At 40.6% G+C, this 6,581-nt stretch overlaps 1 pseudogene; it reads left to right on the forward strand.

The window, feature by feature from the left end:
- The first annotated feature begins 3,728 nt into the window (after positions 1-3,728).
- Positions 3,729-5,167, forward strand: LOC143878735 (G-type lectin S-receptor-like serine/threonine-protein kinase At2g19130; annotated as a pseudogene).
- The last annotated feature ends 1,414 nt before the right edge of the window (positions 5,168-6,581 follow it).

Below are 6,581 nucleotides of genomic sequence, written 5' to 3' on the forward strand. Positions count from 1 at the left end.
ATATATATATATATAGAGAATAGAGTTCCTAAGGTGTCACCTCATATAGCTTATATGAGGTGGCGCTTAAAAACATAAGGGGCCCACTTTGTTTGGATGATCCAAAGCATTCATTTGATAGGCCCTCACATAGATAGGGTGTGCCCAAAAAATTAACTTCACAGGATTATCCTAACCCTTCCATTTGTGAAGGTTGAAATGGATGGGTATAAACCTCCATAAATCTGCCCATTTTTAACCTCCATAAATGGAAGGGTTAGGATGATCCTATGGACCTGATTTTTTGTAGGCACCATATCCATCTAAGGACCTTTCAAATGAGTGGTTTGGATCACCCCAAAAATGTGGGCCCCTTATGTTTTGTGAGCGCCACCTCATATAAGCTATATGAGGTGACACCTTAGGAACTCTATTCTCATATATATATATATATATATATATATATATATATATATATATATATATATATGTGTGAGAAAAGTGTAGCTACACATACATGTAGCTAACTTAGCTACACCGATGGCTTAAATACAGTGGGCCCATATTGTTTGACTACCCATTTACACTAAAGGGGTGAATATATCATTGCCCTTTGAAACATATCCGGCGGGTTTGGATTGCGGGAATAGAAAGAAAGAATCGGAGTGTGATTCTCGCTAGACAATTCGGATGTTTGGTTTGACAATGCTTTCGGAAATATCCCGGGAATACAGAGGGGTATTGTTTCCCTACAAATTTGGTGGTATTGTGATTCCGAGAATCAACAAAAACGACGCGCTTTCTCGCGTTACAACCATATTTCCAAAAAAAGAAAACAGACTTTCGACCCGCCTGCTCTATTTTCGATTTTTTTCTCCCATAATCACAAAAAGCTTGATATATCTTCTGCTATTTTGGGCTACATCTCAAGAGAACTTTGATTTTGCCCTAGACCTAAAAATCCCTCTCACTTTGCTAGCAAACTTTGGCAACTTCCATCTTTGTGCATCTAACGGAACAAGGTCTCTCTCCCTCTCTCCCTATGTTGTGATTTATGCCATGTCTGGCAATCCGAAATTTTTTCTCATGTATTAGTATCTGTAAGTGGTGAGCGTGGGTAGGGTCTCTCTCTCTCTCTCTCTCGATCTCGATCTCGATCTCGATCTCGACGTGTTTAGCAACCAAAATTTTTTTCCATGATAAATTAGTCTCGAAGTGGTGAGAGAGGGTAGGGTGGGTGGGAAGAAGGAACAGTTCTTAAATACATTTCTACTCAATTTGTGGGGCTATTGATGATGCATAGATACTTTGGTAGAATTCCCCACAGAAATGTTGTATTTTGGAGCTCTATGATTTATGGGTTTGTTCATGGTGGTTGATTCAAACAGGCATTGGATTTGTTTAGTGAATTTCAAATTGCGGGGTTGGATCCGAACGAATCAATCATGGTTAGCAAAAAAGCAAAAAATAAGATTTATTTATTAGGATTATTTGAAAATTTTCTTGAAAATTTGTTTCCGTTCCTATGTTGGTCTAGACACTACCAAACGCTGGAATCGGAATCACAATTGATTCCCTTGTGGAATTCCAATGCTTATCCAAACATTATAATCAGAATTGCTATTCCGTTTACAGATGGAATTGGAATGTGATATCGATACCAATTCTTTATTCCGACAATCCAAACGCACCCATCAGGGTCAAGAAATTCATTTCCCATTCCTCGTTTCATCCCGCGTTTTCTCTTCCTTTGAGGGAGGCCGGTCGGTCTTGAGAGGGAGAGAGAGATGGTTAGCAAAAAAAAAATGTACCCACATGAGATTGTTAGCCAGAAAGTGGTACCAGGGAGGAGAATCCGAAATATGCTCACCTAGGCTCAGATGCCATATACAGTGGTGTCACAAAAGAGGAGTTCTGTAAGTGCGCACACTTAAAAAAAAAATACAATATGACTAGGGGTGTAAACGAGCCGAGCCGAGCCGAGCTTGGCTAGGCTCGGCTCGGCTCGTTAAGCTCAAAAGCTTGGCTCGGGCTCGGCTCGGCTCGGTCAGGCTCGGCCAGGCTCGCGAGCCGCTCGCGAGCCGCTCGCGAGCCTTATCGAGCTTGGGTATATTAAACAGTAGGTTGACAGAATGTTTGTACTTTACTCAAATATATATAACAAAAAGAGGGAGTTTAGAAATATATTTTTATGTGTGAGAAAAATGAGAAGCATGACACAAACTGACAAACGTAAAGATGAAAGCTCAAAATAAACTGCAATCAGCTTGTCAGTCCCCCGGGAGGCAATCTAGTCAACTTGCAAAATCAGCTAGCTGTCTTGAATGAGTGGCGTTCATTATAATAATAATAATGAAAAACTCAACCTAGTCAACAGCATAGATGCAAGAGTGACAGCATTCCTGCCTAGCTGTTGTTTTATGGCTCTACCCTCTATTTTTAGTTTCTTTCAAATAAATTTATCTACTTATAATTCACACCCCTCGTCTTCCCTGGACAGCCCTATCTAGTGTAATTTGACTACTTTTTTTACACTACGGGGGGTGGTCCAAGTAACAAATGGGGTTCCAAAAAAAAGTGACATATTTTGCCTCCCCCTTTCACTCCCTGGACAACCGTTTTAGTGTATATATTAACATATAATATATATATTTAAATATATTAAATTCTTAACGAGCCTTAACGAGCCGAGCCGAGCCTGGCCTAACTCAGGCTCGGCTCGACTCGTTAAGGATTCGAGCCGAGCTTTTTTCGAGCCGAGCTCGAGCGAGCTTCCGAGCCCGAGCCAAAATTGACACCCCTAAATATGACCAACCTTGTTCGTAGACCCAACCATTAGCCTTGATGTAAATAGGTTGTGCCCCAAAATCATCTCTAACGGATTATCCTAACCCTTCGATTTATATACAAACTACACCGAATAGAAATGCCTACATATGGAAGAGTTAAGGCCATCTCATGGATATATTTTTGGGGCAAGGCCTATATCTATTAATGCCCTACAATTGAACGGTTTGGATGTTGGAATAAAGTGGACCCAAGTGATTTTTTTTTTTTAAATATGCATTATTTGATGTTATTCTTTTTAAATACAGCGAGTCTACGTTCCAAACCATTCAGTTGTTGGGCCCTATTGCAGAGAGAGAGAGAGAGAAGGTTGTGACTAGTGAGAGAGAGGTTTATAACTTCGTATTCAGTTGTTGGGCCCCTCGTTATTAGTTTAAGTGCCCTAGCACGGAGTCCGGGCGTAGGTGGTATGAAAGAAGTAGTGCCCTTGATATTTGATCCAACAGCGTGTAGTCCCCAGTCCCATATAAACAGGGACATGTTTTCCAGAGGGAGGTTTATATGAGGGAGAGAGATTCAGGTAATCAAGTTTTACTCTTTCTCCTTGTTGGTATTAGCTATCATGTCTCTTAATTTTGGTTATCTCTTCATATTCAAGTCCAGCACCTGTATCTGAACTCCAAGCAGCTAACCCTATTTCAGTTTTATTCTCTCCTCACCATGCCTTCCTATTTCTATTAATATTGGTTCTCTTCCCTATTATTCTCATCCTTCTTCTTGTTGCCGTATCCCTTTTCTGTTTTTACTTGCTCAACACAACCAACAATATGGATACGGCCATCATCCCTTTTGTTTTAGCTATTCGGTTTGGTATGACACATCTTACTCGGACATTCCGCTATGCTTATTGCTCTAGTAATTACGTTGAGAATGTTAAGGAAGTATATGAAAATTTTAAGTTGGTGAGAGATGATGTCCTAGGCATAGTAGGTGCAGCCAGTAGCCGAGGAGAAGTGATCAATAATTCAGTGATACAGTGGATAAGTAGAGCATATTTAATTGAAGACGAACTAAGGGTACTGGAGGATCAAATTATTGAGGACAAAGCATGTTGCAAGCTTTTTTCCTGTTATTCATCACCCTGCAGCCGTAAAAGTCAACAAGCAGTACGGATGATAGGTGAGATCCATGATCTCCGTAGAGAATCAAATATCGCCATGATATTATATGGTCCGCGAACTCTGGGCAGAGAATTAGTGCCTGCTGGAGTTCCTAATCCTGTAGAATATGAAGAGACCAACATTGCCAGGCCACGTGAAGTTTTTGGTCATCGCTCCAACCGAACTGAGTCTTCTAACACCTTGCACCCTAATTTTGATGATATCATTGAGGAAATCGTCAAGAGGTATTCGCCACAATATCTCAAGAACATAACTGATAACTTCAAAGTAAAATTGGGTGAAGGTGGTTTTGGAAAAGTGTATAAAGGACAACTTGAAGACGGGATGCTTGTCGCAGTCAAGATCCTATATGGGAACGTCTCGGATAGCCTATTCGAGACACAATTCAAGGCCGAAGTGAACTCCATTGGGAGAACAAACCATTTTAATCTAGTAAGGCTTTGTGGGTTTTGCTTTGAGGAACGGCTAAAGGCTCTAGTTTTTGAGTTCATGGAGAATGGATCGCTCGACGGATTTTTATTTGATGATAAGAAAAGGAATAGAATTGGATGGAAAGAGCAACAGAGTATTGCAGTTGGGACTGCAAAGGGTATTGCCTATCTGCATGAAGATTGCCGAGATAAGATAATTCATTATGATATAAAGCCTGGAAATGTCTTGCTTGATGCCAAATTATGTCCCAAAGTTGCTGATTTTGGATTGGCTAAGCTTTGTAACAGGGATGCCTCTCATATTACCAAGACGGGTTTCAGGGGAACCCCTGGCTATGCTGCACCAGAGATGTGGTTGCCATATCCATTAACCACCAAGTGCGATGTTTACAGCTTCGGTGTGTTACTGTTTGAGATTCTACGGAAGACGAAACATTACGAAACAAATGCCTTGCCGGATCAAGAATGGCTGCCGAGGTTTGGAAGAAGTTTGAAGAAGGAACTCTAGGGGAAACTCTGCTTGGTTTTGGGATTGATGACAAGGATAAGGAGGAGGCAGAACGAATGGCTATGGTTGCTTTGTGGTGTGTCCAGCAACAACCCGAAATGAGGCCTTCGATGAGCAATGTCGTCAAGATGTTGGAAGGCGAGATGAAGTACAATCGTCCCCCGAACCCGTTGCCGCACATGTTGTCCAATGATTTAGACATACTTCAAAGATTTAATAGCAATGCTGCTTCATCTAGTTTATCTACTTCTACTGCTTCGGTAACTGCAATTTCTAGTTAGGAATACTTGATTCATCAATATCAAATTCATGTGGTTGGTAACCAGATTCTTGAGTGTGACTGTGATGTAATCTCTTTGCCTTTTGAAATAAATTGAGTGTACTCTATATGTTGTCTATGGCTGTAAAACAAATCGTCTTCTTCTTCTAATAGGCAAACCAAGATTGAACCGGTTGGGGAAATTGACAATCCTCATAGGCAAGATGGCCAAGATAAACCTGAAACCAATTCTCTCATAAGCCAATTTTGAATTGGATATATGAGAAGGAACCAAATTGGTTCCTTATTGTTCCAATGTCCTTGTTGTTTCATAGTAACTAATGTTCCCCGGTAAAACATCAACTTACTAGAAGCACTATTACAGTAAATTCCACTAGATTCAGACATAACAATCACATCCATGGGCACTCTATACTCTAGGGTAATCCATTTAATTTCCAGTCATCCACATATGTGATGCTTACACTTTTGGAGTACTGTTATGGATATCATAGGGAGAAGGACCATGTATGTTATCTGACCGAGAGCTGAGATTTGTTTCCAAGATGGGTTTGGGACAGGTCGTGAAACAGAGGACCGGAGGAAATGATGAGGCAATTGGAATTAAAGACTTCATCTTAGAATGAAGGTAGCCCCTAAAAAACCTATTGCATGAGAGTAGTCTCTTCTGCTAGTGCACCCACTGTCTGCATAACTCTGAGCGACATGAACAGATGATGAGTCTTATTGTTTGAGATACATGGGAACATTGGAACTCTTGAAGAAGCACTAGCACAATTTACAGCTATAGAAATCTTGGATAGTATGCAGTCCATGACAATCTGGCACTGCTTACAGGTAGATGTGGATTGATACCTCGTACTGGATGTTTTATTCACTATCTTTGGTTGATCACTGTATATGCTCGTAGAATCATGAATGATAAGAAGCGTAACAAATGAAGTACCTTGATGGGAAGCTCTCTTTCATTGGCTCCGTCTCATAAGCAGCACCCCATTACTATATCCTGCCATTGCACCGGTCATCTGTCTCATAAGCAGAGCCATTAGTGAGTTTAACTCGTAAGCAGAAAGTGCATTTCCACCTTGAAAAGGACTGATGTTAACCTGCACCTAACTCTCTCGCCGTCATGATAACCATGAAAATTCTAGCTGCTAGTTCACATTTAATTGAGTCCTACATTGTGGGTCTTGATTTTGTATTAAAGAATGGAATTGTCTTTATAGAATGGACTATCTAGTTACACAACACAGAATTTTGCAAATATCCATTTTCTTCATCATGCTTTGTCACTAAATCCTCCTACTGATGTTGCAATATGATTAAAGCAACTGGGATGCATGGGCAAAATGCTTTGCTTGTCTCAGGGAGGGCATTCTGTATGTGCATCATCTTATTATTTTGGCCTTGTTCAT

The sequence above is a fragment of the Tasmannia lanceolata genome, unplaced genomic scaffold (genome assembly GCF_043159265.1).
Source record: "Tasmannia lanceolata isolate RefF3 unplaced genomic scaffold, GAP_Taslan_0.1 ptg000006l, whole genome shotgun sequence".
Lineage (NCBI taxonomy): Eukaryota > Viridiplantae > Streptophyta > Magnoliopsida > Canellales > Winteraceae > Tasmannia > Tasmannia lanceolata.